Raw genomic sequence first — 15,339 nt, forward strand, 5'->3', positions numbered from 1 at the left:
CTGCAGTGGCTTGGTGGTCACTGCTGCGCTGGCTGTGGGTATCAGGGGGGTTATAATTTTTAAAGAAAAGGAAAACAACAAGTGTTGGTGAGAATGTGGAGAAACTGTGTGAATGTAATTAATGCCACTGAATTATACACTTAAAAATAGTCATAATGACAAATTTTATGCTTGTATATTTTACCAACCACACTAAAAAAGTAAAAAATATAAGATTGTCCATGAAGTGGTAATTGCAGAAACTGGATACAGCATACGTGGGTACATTATATTGTTTTCACTGCTAAAAATTTAAAAACAAAAAATAACATTTTCTGTAGTTTTTTGAAAGATATTCTTTGTTAGGATAAAGTTTCCTTCTTTTTCTAAACTGCTGAGAAGTTTTATAATGAATAGGTGTTGAATTTAATAAATGTGTTTCCTGTATTTATCAAGATGATCATATAGTTTTACTTTTAACCTATTAATGTGACAAATTTTATGTGTAGATTTTCTACTGTGGGACCACACTTGAAGTTTGGGGACAGGCCCAACTTTGTCAGATGATCATTTTTATATTCTGCTGGATTTTATTTGCCATATGTTATTGGTTCTCTATGTACACCCATAATTCTCTGTAGCTATCATAAGATTCACCAAACTACACTGTAAATATGAACTCCCTGAGAACATGGACTCCTTCCTCGTGCATTGTTCTATCTCTAGTTAATGCAGGGTCTAACACACAGCAAGCACTCAATAAAAGTATGGCTGATGAACAAGTAAGTGAATGAATGGGTGGATCGTAAGAGAACAGGTAAGCAGATGAACACCTTAATCCAGTATAGTGAAATAGAATAGGCATGCAAAGCCGATCTTTTCAGGCAGGGAGACCTTCCAAAGGATCCCAACCACTCCACAGAGGGTCTGCTCTATCTTTGGACAGATTGTCTGCAGCTCTGTAAACTGAACCTTACCCCCAGACTCTCATCTCCCCACTTTCCCTCATTACCCAATCAACAACATTCCATGGTTCAGTGCCTGCCTTCAGCCAACGAGATGCAGCCCTCATTTCATAGCACACCCCAAAACTTAGATCCTATGCTGGGGTTAAGGAGGAACATGGCATTAGTTTAAAACTTAAAGTGTTCCTCCCAATCTCAGAGTTTATTCCGAACACATGGCCTCATCCCAACTCTGACTGGCACAGCAAGAGCCCATCCCATTAACAATTCACTGCATCAGCAGTAAAGAGGAGGAGAGCAATCAGCAAGGAAAACAGCTGAATTTATTTCAGCAGCTGTAAATTATGTGTTCTCTCTTCTCTTCCTCCAAGTCCATGTTCAACTGTCCCCCATGCCTCCACACTGGACTTGGGTCTGTCAAGTATCTACATCAACTGCAGTAACCAAACTTGCATTCAAGAAGCAATATTAAAAAGCACTAATCAATAATATTTAAATACTGTGTTTAATGTCAACAAAATCGCACTTTAACTTGAAATGTCTCCTAGCCTATCAGTTGCTTAAGTAAATTTTTTAAGATCCTTGGACACTGGCACAGAGCTTACCGCCCTAGGGAGCTATTCCCAGGCCCTGGCCTTAGCAGGCTGTGGAAGGGAAGGGGCTCATATCCTTGGGGAAGTGGTGGAGGAGCCCCAGTTTTCTTCTATATTCTCCTAATGAGGTGGCTTCTCTTCACAACTCTGCTGGTCTCCATAGGGCAGCAAGAACATGACAAATAAACACATTCTGAGCATGGAAAAGTGCCAAATCAGGCTACAATTTATTTTTTCTAATACTTTTTTTAAAAAGGAAGGACACATAAACCCAAGAGAGTTACTGTTCCCATCTGGTATCTGTTCTTCTTAAGTGTAGTATATCATGAAACATTCAGGCATGTGTACAGGGGGACACAACAGGATTTGTGACAGCAGATGGGGTCAGGGAGCCCTGCAAGATGTCACCAACTAATCCCAGCCTTCATCAGCCTGCAACTGACAGGGGTACAGCTCAGCCAACAGGAGCAGCCTACACTGGAATCCGCAAAGGGACTTTTGAGTTCCAGTTAGTGAGCTTGTGATGGGGATGCCAGTGGGACCCCAGGAAGTCTCTTCTGCCACAGTAGGCTCCATGGGCACAGCTTGCCAGCTAGCCTTTTCACCGAACCAGATTTGCTGAAAGGGGATGACATGCCAGCTACCTGCCCAGGTAAACACATCCTGGAAATAGTCTGTCTTGCTAAGTGCCTCCAGGCAGAACACATTCAACCAAGGATCAGTAAACATTTGGAGCCTACATTTTGGGTAGCAGATGCTCTGAACCCAATCCCACTGGGGAATGAGTAGGACAACATCATTTTAAGAGCAACAAGGGTGTGAGAGATGCCAAGTTGCCCTCCCACACCTTTCCCTTGAAGCAGGGGCCCAGTTCTTTCTGGTTTCCTTAAAGAACTACCACCTCACCTCTTGGTTAGACTTACTTTTTTGTCTTTCACTCAGCCCCTCCCTACACCTTCTTCCATTTTGCCTAAAGGGCTTGTCTTCCTCCAAAGTAGGAGGCAATTCTTTCCCATTACTCCATCCTGTCACTTACTGCTCAGGGATTCCTCTTCCAGCAGCACTCCTTAAAACAGCCACTGCAGCCCCTGGTAATGTCAGTGGAAACCAGTAGGTAGAAAAAGATTGGCTTATATAACAGGCTGTCGCCTTGAAAGGCAACCACTCCCTTAAACAACTAGGCACTAGCCCTGGCTTTTAGAGAAGCCAGATGTTTGGGTTGTAGCTCATAAAAACGTGGACAGCATCCAGAAAAACAGAAGAGCACTATGCCCCCATAGCCCAGACACACTGTTCACTTACTACCTGCAGTTCCACACCCATGCCAAAGCCACTTCAACCCCAGATGAGCAGTTAACAGCCATTCCAATCCAGAAAAAATATTTTTGCAAAGACCTTTTTCACTCTCCTATATAGGAGAGCTGCCAAAAGAGCAAAAAACTGTGCACTATGAAAAGATGAAGAAACCCATACTATCTACTAAGGAACATACATCCAGTTGCCACCCCCAATATGTCCAACCAGAAGATTATTCATCCTTCAACACATACCAGGGTACTTCAAAAAGTTTGCGGAAAAACAGAATTAAAAGATAACGTGAATTTTTCCACGAACTTTTGAAGTACCTTCGTATATGTTAAGACCAGCTGCATCCCAGACATGTTCCAGGTGCTGGGGATAAAGACTAAGTAAAAGAGGAGCCCTGTCCTCCAGGGGCTTCCAGATGGGCAATGGAGAAAGACGAGCAAATCAGCAGTTACAGCCAAGTATTGGGTTGAGAGAGCCCTGACAAAAATGGCTCTGAGGCAGGAGAGAACAGAAATTTCTATTAGGAGATGGAGTCAGGAAGGACTTCCTGGAAGAGGTGAGCTTTGAAAATTAAAAGAGGAAAACGAGTTAGCCAAACAAAGACAATGAGAAAGGTAACACAGGCAGAGGCAAGAATGTTTTTTGAAGGCCTGGAGGTATGAAACTAAAAACATGCATTTATTTCAACAAATATATGCTGGAGCAAAGAGCTTACGAGGAGCAGCATCATGATATAGAAGAATCCTCTTTGCCAGACAGGTTAAATAGATTTCAAACACATAGCTCATTGCACCATCTTAGCAAATCTCTGGAATCTTTCTCCTTTTTAGGAGAAGGGGGGACGTGAGAGGGAAACCTGCCCCGTGGTGAAGGGGGGACGAGAGAGGGAAGAAGGAAACCTGCTATAAGCCTGCTACTAGATAAGAGGGTCACTGAACTCATTCCTTTACCTTGCAATTTAGTGGTTTGTTAGCTCCTGCAAACACCCAACTTCTATTTCCCTTAATAGAAGGAGCCAATAAACAGAATCTGGAGTTGGACTGTATTACACACCCACTCTGGCCTAAAACCCTAGTGGGTAATTGATCAAGAAAGCAGCCTCAGATTCTAGGCACAGTCTTTGTGCCACCTCTCCCTGCTTTGTGCCACCTTGTACCTGCTGTACTCTCCTCTCATATGTTTCACACACTGCAAGTCCAAAGCTGAGCTCCTGCTCCTCCCTCCATGTGCCTGATCTAGAGCTGCCTAGCTCTACTACACAAATCAGAAACCTGGGAGCTCTCTACCCACACATCTCAGGTGAGGGCAACCCCTGAAGGCTTTCAATAAGGCCAAACCCAAGCAGAGCAACAATGAGGAAGCAGAAGGCACACAACTTTAATGAATCTCTTATTTGCTTGGCCCAAGATTTCTGGAGTACCCAGTATCCAGTCTCCTGAGCCCAAGGCTCTCAATAATAGCCATTTTCTTCTTCAGATGGAAAGAGGCACTCAGGGAGCCCATTCAATAGCAGTAGCAAGCTAGAATCTGGACTGCAGGGAAGGTTTGGTGCCTGAGTGAGTCCTCTGGAAATGCCAATGCCGTGGGAGTCCAGAGCCCAAAGCCAGACCTTTGATTATGGGAATCAAATCCCAGGCAAGGCAAGCTTGGCTCCCCACAGCTCCACCCCTCACAGCCTATAGAGACATACCATGGGATAGCCATTGAGCTAAAGAGTCTTCATCCCTACTCCTTCTACCACCCTCCCTTGCCATAAGGAAAACTATTTGGTGGAACCATTTGCTTCTACCAAAACAGGTGGAAAAAAGGCAATTTTCAGAAGGATGATATTGATGTTGATAGCACCTTGGAAATACACTTTCCAAAATAAAGGACAAAATAGGTATTAAAGAGGAAGAAGAAATCTGGCCATGCCTCCCAGTCTCAATGCAACAAAACCTTCCCTTTACCCCATCCCATACCATTGGCCCTCACACCAGCCTAAAATAAATGTAGGTTGAATGAATGAACAAATGGATGAAGAAATGAACAAATAGTATACCAAGGAGCTAGAGGGAGGGGGCAACAGGCAACATCAGAGAAGGAAAGCTCTGCTCAAAACCATCCTTTCATTCATTTAGACAAGCACTTCCGATGTACTACATACCTGCACAAGGTGCTGGAAACACATAGACATGAACAAACTGTAAAAGAGAAGGACAGAAAGAGAAGCACTCTCCATCTCCCTGGCATGGTATCTTTCCAAACACTACTTTAACAGCACCTCCTGTTTTCCTGACATTAAAGCCATGTTTAACGACACACACGCAAATAAAAACTTCACTCTTTATTGTATCCAGTACTTTGAGGCCTTGTGGTTTCTTTTCTAAGAAAACACCCGTCATTCATCTCCTTGATTAAAAATTGATTAAATTTGGCTTTCATTAGGTAGGTACAAGGGGAAAACATACAGATTCACAGAGATAATTCGCCTGGCAATAGGACTGTGATGAGCTCTGGCAACTGCACAGTTGGGTCCCAACCCACCACCAACGAAAGAAAATTAAAAAGCACACAACGTGGAGCTTAAGCTCCAGCCAAAAGGAATTATCTTCCCACAAGCGTCTCTGTTGGATTTTTGGTTAATGGAAAAAACTTTCAAAAGGGAAGGAAAGGAAACCCCAAGGATATTTAACATATAACAGAATTTCTATATTTTTCAAATTCCCTTGCAGGGAGAAAAGGCAAAAAGGTCTTTATTTCTCAATCCTACTTTTCAAAACTTTTCCCATTGATTTGACATTGTCATAAAATTTTTCAATTTGTAGACAGCATGGAGCAGAGGCAGGTGCAGTGGCTGAGGAATTTTAAGCTGCTGTGAAGGGGCTCTGGGGTAAGAGAAGGAAAAGCTGCAGTCCTGAACAGCACAGGCTCAGCAACGCTGCCTTGGGCTGTGGGTTGAGATCAAACACTAGGGATTCAGGCCTGTGGCAGCCCACGCTCTCCACAACACTTCAGACTTCCACACTCAAATGATAATTTGGAGCAAATGGGCATACTTCACAGAAATGTCAAAGAATCCTTGGGTAAAAGATCAGCAAATTACAAGCACAAACCTTGATTAAATATTAGAGGGATTAGTCTATAGCCAGACAATTTGAATTTGATCTTATTGTGCCCTGCTTCAAACCATTCAATGATTTTCCAGGACCCTCAGAAAAAAGACCAAAATCTATATCCAGGCCCTCCACCATCCAGCCCCAATCAACGTCTGCAGCTTCACCTTTTCCTCTCTGTCTACAGTCAGCCTTATACAAGTTTTTTCCAACATTGCAAGACATCTTGTCTCCCACCTCCAGGCTTTTGCACTTGTCATTCCTTCTGCTTGCAATGCCATTTCCCTTCCTCTTCAACTAACAAATTCCTACTCATCCTAAAGTCTTCAGATTAAAAGACACTTCTTTGGGCTGGCCAGTTAGCTGAGTTGGTTACAGCATGGTGCTGATAATACCAAGGTCCAGCGTTTGATTCCTGTACCAGCCAGCCACCAAAAAATTAAAATAAAATAAAAAACTCTTCCTTTAGGCCTTCCCCAATCCTTCCCACTACAGCAGATTCAGTGCTGCCAGAGAACACATACTATTATTATACTTTTTTTACATAGTTGTCCTCCTGTGCCAGACCTTAAGCATCATAAGGACAGGGACTACATTCATTCTGCCCAACTAGCTTGACACTTGACATAGAAGAGATGTTTAATAGATTCTTGAGGGATAATTTAGAGTCTATGTCATGCTCATTTCTCAGTTCTATCCTGATTCACCCCCAATCCAGTTATGTACTTGCCACCACCCCCCACCCCTGCCTCAATTCCTCACATTTCACAGGCCACTCTATGCAGCCACACAGTCATTTAATGAGTACTGAGTACCCGTGTGAGCCACAAACCATTCCCCCCCACAATGCTAAGCACAATATCCTGTACATAACACATGCTTGATTAATATCTGTAATTGGATCACTGATAAGAAGGAAACCAGATGAGCCTCTCCTGCCCCTTCCCCAGGAATACTCCAGTGCAAAATATATTCTGTGATATAGCCTGAGGTAAGAGACCTCCTACAAAAGTCTTATTTATGTGAGCCCAGACTGGGAGACTTTTACCCCAGTTAATGAGATACTGATACAACCCTCCTATTACCATGCCAAAAAAGCCAGGGAAACCAGTGTTGTAAAACACCCTTTTAATCAAGTGACTTGTCTCCTATTAGTGTAGATAGGGAAAAATTTTCTCAAGGAACCAGAAATAAATGGAGAGGAGGAAAAGAACAGAAATTAATGAACTTAGTAATTATCCCCCGAACTTGCAAATCAGAACAATTCCTCACTGGAAGACAAGTATAAAAAACAAGATTAAAATGCTTCCGGGATGTCTTCATGAAACAGTAGGTAAGAGAACAGATAAAATGTATTTACAGTACCTCATTGGGGACACGTACCTTTTGGCTAATAGCTATCAGATACTAAATACCACTTTATTTAATATTCTTCCAGCCTTCATTATGGAGTTACAATTATCCATGGGAAAGCAGCAACACAGCAAAGTATTTTGAATGGTAATTAGGAATAATTCCAGAGTTCAAGCTTATTCCTAAGTGCCTGGGCACAAGTGGGTAAAAGCCAAGTTACACACCTTATATTAGTCTGCTTGGGCTGCCATAACAAAACACCATACACTGGTGGCTTAGACAACAGAAATTTATTTTTTCAAAACTTTGGAGGCTAGACGTCCAAGATCAACATTCCAGACAATTTGGTTTCTGGTGAGCACTCTCGTCCTAACTTCAGATGGCCACCTACTCACAATGTCCTCACATGACCTTTCCTCAATATGTGCACACAAAGAGAGAGAAAGAGCACTCAAGAGAGCAAGCGAGCTCTCCAGTATCTCTTCTTATAGGGTTACTAACCCTATTAGATCAGGGTCCCACTCTAATGACTCATTTAACCTTAACTACTTACTTCCTCACTCCAAATACAGCCACATTTGGATTAGGATTTCAACATACGAATTTTGGGGGGTGTTGGGAAAATGGAATAATTTGGTCAGGCTCCCCTCGCCTCGGAGCCGGTTCAGGAGGGTTCCGTAACATTGTGTTTGTGGGTGGAGTAAGTGCGCCTACAAGGCGGCACCGCTTTGGCTGGTGTTTTACTGCCTCGGGCACCTGCCCTGTGTTGCCACGTTTTTTTCCAGACGTGAGGCTTCCAAGGACCGTGTGGTTGGTTGCCTAGCTCATAGACCTGCGTAAAGGGGTCTGGTGACCCAGCCTGGCATGTGAAGGGTTTGTGACCCAGTCTGTGAATGGGCTTGAGGGGTCTGGGAGCTCCAGACCCAGCCCTAGCTCAACCATCGGCCCAGTTGGTACATGATTACCAGCAGGTAAAAAAGCCATGACAACTAGCGTGGTCACCTAGCTTTACAATTGGCATCATGAACAGGATTAAGAGCTAGATAATTGGTGCTGTGAGCAGGATTCCAGGCCTTAGCCTTAGCCTCGCAGTAACCAGACGGGGGACACAAACCTTCAGTCATTAACACCCACTGAAAGGAGAGACCTGTTCCCAAAGACCAGCCCATGCATAGAGAAAGGAAAACAGTGAACAGGGTAAGAGGGTAGCCATAGGGATACATGATGACCATGGGAAGTGATGGCCAAAGATCACAGGGCAAAAGAGGTCAGGTTGGGCATAAGGGGGAACTGTCCCAGGTCAAATAAACTCTCAAGGAACTATTCCTCTCCCTTTCACAAAAGAGAACTAAATAACAATAATAGTAATGTATATACATATACATAAAAATAATAATAATAATACTTACTGGGTACTAGGCAACAACTACATACCTGGCACTTTGCCAAGTGTTTAGCATGCAAGATTTCATTTAAGTCTCATGGCAATTCAATACAGATGATATGATTAACATTTTTATCTTACAGATAAGGAAATAAGCTCACGTTGGTGAAAGTCACTTGCCCAATGTCACCCAATATGCAGAATAATAGCTCCCCAAAGATGCCATGTCCTAATTCCTGGAGGCTATAAATGTTACCTTTTAAGGAAAAAGGGTCTTTGAAGATGTGATTAAGTTAAGGATCTCAAAATGATTATCCTGGATTATTTGGGTAGGCCCTAAATAAAATCACAAGTGCCTTATAAGAAAGAGGCAGAAGAAGACTTGACACAACATGGAAAAGAAGGTGATATGAAGACAGCAGAGAGAGACTTGAAGATGCTAGCCTTGAAGATTGGAGTAATATGGCCACAAGCCAAGAAATGCTGGCAGCCACCAGAAGCTGAAAGAAGAAAAGAACAGAATCTGCCCTATAGCCTCCAGAGGGAGCACAGCCCTACCAATACCTTGATTTCTGCCCAGTGATACTAATTCCAGACTTCTAACCTCCAGAACTGTGAGAGAATAAACCTCTGTTGTTTTAAGCTACCAAGTGAGTGTTAATTTGTTTCAGCAGCCACAGGAAATTAATACACCCAGCTAGCAATGGAAAAGCCAGGATTTGAACTTGGGTCCTCATGACTCCAGGCCTGTGCTCTTGAGCTCTGTGCCTTGAGCCTTTTCTGCATACAGCGTTCTCAAACCAGATCTGTTCACTATCTGACAGGTGACCCTGCCAAGAACTGAAGCAATCGGCACTAATAGCTCCTCTGCCGCACAGCCTTCAGATGAGCCTCTCCTTCTTTCTTACACCATCACAGCACAAGCTCAGAGGCAGAACCAACATCTTAGTATTCTAATTATTAGGTATGCAGAGAAACAGCCCAGAATTCAACATCTTCATGAGAAAGCAAATCAAACTAACAAAGATTTTCATCTACTTTATTTGTTTGAACCTTACTGTTTTCTAAATCATCAAAAAGCTCCCAACCTCTGTTGCTCTGCTCCATCCAACCCACAATTTATTTTTCCCTACAAAGACATGTTTGGGAGGAATATCGGCCCACAATTAATTTGGTTTCTCTCCTCTGCCCTCTGAGAAGGACTGTTGTTCACCACTTTATGACTTCCCAGAAACACTGAGAGAAGGAACAAGCCACCCTGGGTCCCTCTCTGGAAGCTTCTGGGATGAGCTGGTGTGAGCAAGCTGGTGCAGAGGTGCCTGGAGTTAACCAATCTTGGAATTAACAAGCCATCTAGTAAACACATTGTCAGGACAAAGGTACAGCACCCTAAAATGCACTTTTTGAACCTATTCTGACAAGTACAGTTCAGCTTTAATTATAACACTTCAAAGTGCAGGGGGTGACATAGAGCAGTATGTTTTGTAAAAATAATGATGTCCTGGTATAGAGGACATTGTGGCTTGCTATGGCTACTAAATCTGCTGAAAAATCAGTAGAACCAATTTGGGGTTCTGGGAAAACAATCGATTTAGTGGATTAACAAAAAAGATTTGGAGTTTACTAATATAGTAAAACAATAGGTAATTCATTAAAGTACCCAGAGTTTTCCCACTTTTCTTTTTGCTAGATGCTTTTTTCTCTCCCTCAACCCCGTATCTTCCTTCAAGTTTCTTCTAGCAACTTTCTACCTTTTCTCTTACCAAGAAGGTTCAATCTGATTTTCCATCGGTTTCCCAAAATAACAATTACAGCTAATATTCAGAAAGTATTTACTCACCAGGCACTGGGCTCACAACAACCCTCTACCACAGGTTCCATCATTATGCCACTCTTATAGATGAGGAAACTAAGACTCAGAGAGGTTAAGCCACCTTCACAAGGTCACAGAGATAATCAATGGCAGTGCAAGAATTAGAAAGTAGGTCTGACTCCAAAACCCAGGCTCTAAACTACAATACCAAACTGCATGCCTCCCAAATGAATTTGGTGGGAAAAAGGACTTACTACTGTAATCTAGAGAAGATCTTAGAGAGACAAGTCCATATATCTTTGGCTTGAGTCTCTGAAGTGCTCAGAAAGACACAAAAATGCTCCTAGAGCTGCCTAGAAAATTCTTCCATTCCTCACTTCCTCACAGAGAATCATCAGGAAACACAGTTAGTCCCTAAGAATCCATGGGGGAGGCAAATGGATCTAGAAATGAAAGCAAGCTTACCCCTTCCTCAGATGAACCAAAACCCCCGGATTCAGCAGTACCTGAAGGTAGCCCACCCCTGCTCCTTCCACCTGCCTGAATCTCAGCAGGCTGTCACCAGCAAGATCCTCATTCCACCACCAGAGAAATAATGGAGAATGTCCAAGTCTGGGGAAGAAAACCAAAAAATAATGTAAAAAGGAAAGGAATAAGTAAAAGAACAAAGCTCAAACTCTTATTTATTATGTTATCAGTAGGTTCTGATTTTTCAAGCTTTATCTATTAAAATATTCTAGCACCAAATTCGTTTTCTTTGCTTAGTCCTAATTATTGCTTTAGCTCTCATTAAATGGGCCCCCAAAGATATGGAAAAGATATAACTGAAAGGTCAACTTGTTCCATGGGAACTTCAGAGAGACTCCCTGACATCTTGCTCTGAAATGCTACTTTGTAACTTCATAGGATAACACCAGAGAATTAATCATGGTAAAGAACTCTGCATTTCTCCTGGCAACAGGGCTAACGGAGAGGGGGGTGGCGGGAAGGGGGAGAAGATACTAAAAGAGACAGGAAAAAAAAAAAGAGCACCCCCATCTCCTAATTTAGCAGAGCATGCACAAAAGTCTCCTAAATTCTGCCCAAATCACTAGGCTAGTATTAACACCATCAAATTTCAAAGTTGCATGTCACCACATAACACTGTCCTTTCTGATGGGGGAAGGGCCAGCAGGATGTTGGTAGGTAAAGAACTGGGGCAGCATAGCAAGGGAATGGAGAGGAAATGTAAATCATAAATTAGGGCCGGAAGCCCTGCTGCTTCTCCTGCCAGGAACTGGCAAGAAGGACTGAATCAAGTTTCTGAAGGGTAAGATCATGAAAGGAGATGTTAAAATAAATTGAGAGAGAAAACGGAAAAAGATCAGAGAAGAGAAGAGTCTTACTGCATCAGGTTTGCAATTTGTCTGCTTTCAGAGCTGAAACTCTGAGTACCGGACTTTTAAAGGTTTATTTTAAGGGCTTTGAGGTATCTTTTTTAAAAAAGTCACTAATTCTATCTCCTTCAAAGTCTCCTGAGTTTTGCTGCAATGGAGAACATTTGCATGAAACAGGATGAGTTCCTCTTGGAGAGATGTCTGTTCCTTAGAACACGGTCACGTTCATGTGTGTGTGCATATGTAAGAGAAGAGAGACATTTGAGAGCTGTTTCCATAGCAGTCTATTATTCTATCAGACGCACAGGTGAAGAATACGGGGGCAGAGCTGGGAGGCCTGACCCACCAAATCCCTGTGAACACAAAGGCTGGCAGTCGGTTTTGAAGAAGTTCTCACTCAGGATTTAAGGAAAGAAAGGACAATCAATGCAAGTCAAAATAAAGAGATGCAAGTTTATTTACTTTTAAACAACAGCAACAATAAATAGGTGGCCTGAAAAAGCCTCACAGAAACATAGGCTATCACCACCCCTGAAGGTCAGGAGCATCTCCAGTTTGGGAATTCTTTGGCTGATCCACACTCACATAACACGGAATCATGGATGACAGTCAAAACAGGGTGGGAGAGTAAACAGTGCATTTTTACCTATGCCAACCACATTTGTACAAACACACAAAAAAAATATGCTACAAAGACTGGCCAGTTAGCTCAGTTGGTTAGAGAGTGGTGCTGATAACACCAAGCTCCAGGGTTCAATCCCTGTACTGAGCCAGCTGCCAAAAAAAACCTTGTTACAGTCTTGAGGGGTGGAAGAGATGGGGCCTACCATATTACTTACAACCCTGGCCAGAAGACAGCTGTGAAAATTTCTAGAGGAAACAAACAAAAAAAAACCACAAAACCATTCCTTGGAACAGGAATGGCAGAAACAACACAGGGGCCAGGAAACAGAGCAAATGAAAAAAGATTAATAGGGATCATTATTTAGTACAGAAAAGACTGAGAGGAGAGGTAAAAGAAGTAATGATTTCTAAACCCAAAGAAAGTTGCTTGAGACAGCCACCCACTGTTCTACCAAGAAAGCCACCTTATGGCCCCAGAACCTTCAAATATCTGTCTTGCTGGCTTATAGCTGAAATTCTTGCATAAAAAAGGGAGGGGGATACTTCACTAAAAGTAAGATAAGTTTAGCTCATCTTACTATACTTCTTGGCAGTGTTCAGTAGAGCGAACACTACCTCCCTCTTGAAGTACCTTATTACCTTGTAGAGAATAATGCTACGAAGTGAATAAAGCTTGCGCCACAGAATCCTTCACTGGCACCTGCTCCTTCCAAGGACCTACAAGGAGTTCTAGCCATGTGCCCTTCCTGTTTGGCATTTGTAACTGTGGACTGTTGTTTGTTCGGTTGAAGAAAATGTGCCTCTAAATATGAACTGAGATTTTGAGCTGATTCATGAACACCTTTTCTTAAGTACAACATGAAAAGAAGCATCGTTGCCAAGAGTGAGACACAAGAGACACTTCCGGTCAAGATGGCGGAATAGACGGTCCCTAGTGTCACTCTCCCACAAATCAACTGGTTTACAACTATAAAAACATAACATCAAGTGCATACAGAACAGGGAGACATCCAGCAGAGGAAGCAGAAGCTCCGTGGAGACCACATGTCCTGCGGGGCCACCACTGTGTGATCCAGCAGCCTGGCCCAGTGGACGCAGAACATGGAGACATCCAGCACAGAAAGTGGAAGCTCAGCAGAGACCACACACCCTGCAGTACCGCCCTGTGACCCAGCAGCCCAGCCGAGTCCAAGCCAACCAGAAAGGTGGCTCCCCGGAGAGGCCCAAGACCTGACGCAACCACACACGCAAGGCACTAGTGGCCAACTGAGCAGTCACTGAGGTAGCCATACAAAATTGGCAACCACAGCAACATCATAGTCAGACAATAGAGTCAAACCTGTGGACTGTGAAACTCCCTGCCACAATGAATAAACATCAAAGAAAAGATACCAGAAATACGAAAAATCAAGAAAGTACACCACCAAAGGGTAATAACTCTCAAGCTCTAGATCCTACAAAACAAGAAGCCCTTGAAATGACTGACGAGGAATTTCGAGTGATAATTCTAAGGAAACTGAATGAGATACAAGAAAACTCAGCTAGACATCATGATGAAATAAAAAGTATACAGGACCTGAAAGAAGAAATGTACAAGGAAATCAATGCCCTGAAGAAAAATGTAGCAGAACTTGCCGAACTGAAGGAGTTAATCAGCAAAATAAAAAAGACAATGGAGAGTTTAACCAGCAGGCTTGCAGAAGTTGAAGAGAGAACCTCTGAACTTGAAGATGGGCTGTTTGAAATAACAAAAGCAGACAAAAAAAGAGAAAAAAGAATCAAAGATCAAAGGCATTGAAGAAAATCTGAGAGAGATATCAGACAACCTTAAGCGCTCAAATATCCGAGTCATGGGTATTCCAGAAAGGGAGGAAAAAGGAGATTGCATTGAAAACATATTCAACAAAATAGTGGCAGAAAACTTCCCAGGTATAGGAAAAATCACAGATCTTCAGATCCAGGAAGCTCAATGATCTCCAAACGTATTCAATCCAAAAAGGTCTTCTCCAAGACATGTTATAATGAAATTGGCAAAACTCAAAGACAAAGAGAGAATCTTAAAAGCTGCAAGAGAGAAGCATCAAATCATCTATAGGGGAGCCCCAATCAGACTAACATCAGACTTTTCATCACAAACCCTAAAAGCTGGAAAGGAATGGAATGATATATTCAAAATACTAAAAGACAGAGATTGCCAGCCAAGAATACTCTACCCTGCAAGGCTATCCTTCCAAAATGAAGGGCAAATAGTATATTTCTCAGACAAACAAAAACTGCAGGAGTTCACCACCACACGACCACCCTTACAAGAAATTCTCAAGGGAGTACTGGGTTTGGTTCCTGAAAAATAACTACCGTTGCCATAAAAACCCAAGAAAAATCAAAACCCACTAGTATAATAAAAATGGCATTCATGAAGAGAAAACAAACAAACAAAAAGGCTATCTACAACCCAAGGAACCAACAAATACAGAAAACAAACAGTAAATCAGAAAGCAAGGAACAAAAGACACCTAAGACAACCAAACAACAATCAGTAAAATGCTAGGAATAAATCAACACTTTTCAATAACAACTCTCAATGTAAAAGGCTTAAATTCCCCAATCAAAAGACACAGACTGGCTGACTGGATTAAAAAGGAGGACCCAACTATATGCTGCCTTCAAGAGACCCACCTCACCTATAAAGACTCACATAGACTAAGAGTGAAAGGATGGAAAAAGATTCAACATGCAAACAGAAAAGAAAAACGAGCTGGAGTAGCTATTCTTATATCTGATAAAAGACTTTAAACTAAAAACCATAAAAAGAGACAATGAGGGATACTATGTAATGATAAAAGGATTGA

At 42.4% G+C, this 15,339-nt stretch overlaps 1 protein-coding gene across 4 annotated transcripts in view; it reads right to left on the reverse strand.

The window, feature by feature from the left end:
• SIL1 (SIL1 nucleotide exchange factor) overlaps positions 1-15,339 on the reverse strand; it is a 242,533-nt gene that overhangs the window by 192,824 nt on the left and 34,370 nt on the right. Inside the window, exon 2 of one of the 4 annotated variants that reach the window (XM_063087071.1) lies at positions 11,031-11,102. The exons of 2 other annotated variants lie outside the window; for them this stretch is intronic. The gene's annotated coding sequence lies outside the window, so the exon portion shown is untranslated. One more of the 4 variants, XM_063087072.1, reaches the window with a different exon arrangement.

This window comes from Cynocephalus volans, chromosome 2 (genome assembly GCF_027409185.1).
Source record: "Cynocephalus volans isolate mCynVol1 chromosome 2, mCynVol1.pri, whole genome shotgun sequence".
Classification (NCBI taxonomy): Eukaryota; Metazoa; Chordata; class Mammalia; order Dermoptera; family Cynocephalidae; genus Cynocephalus; species Cynocephalus volans.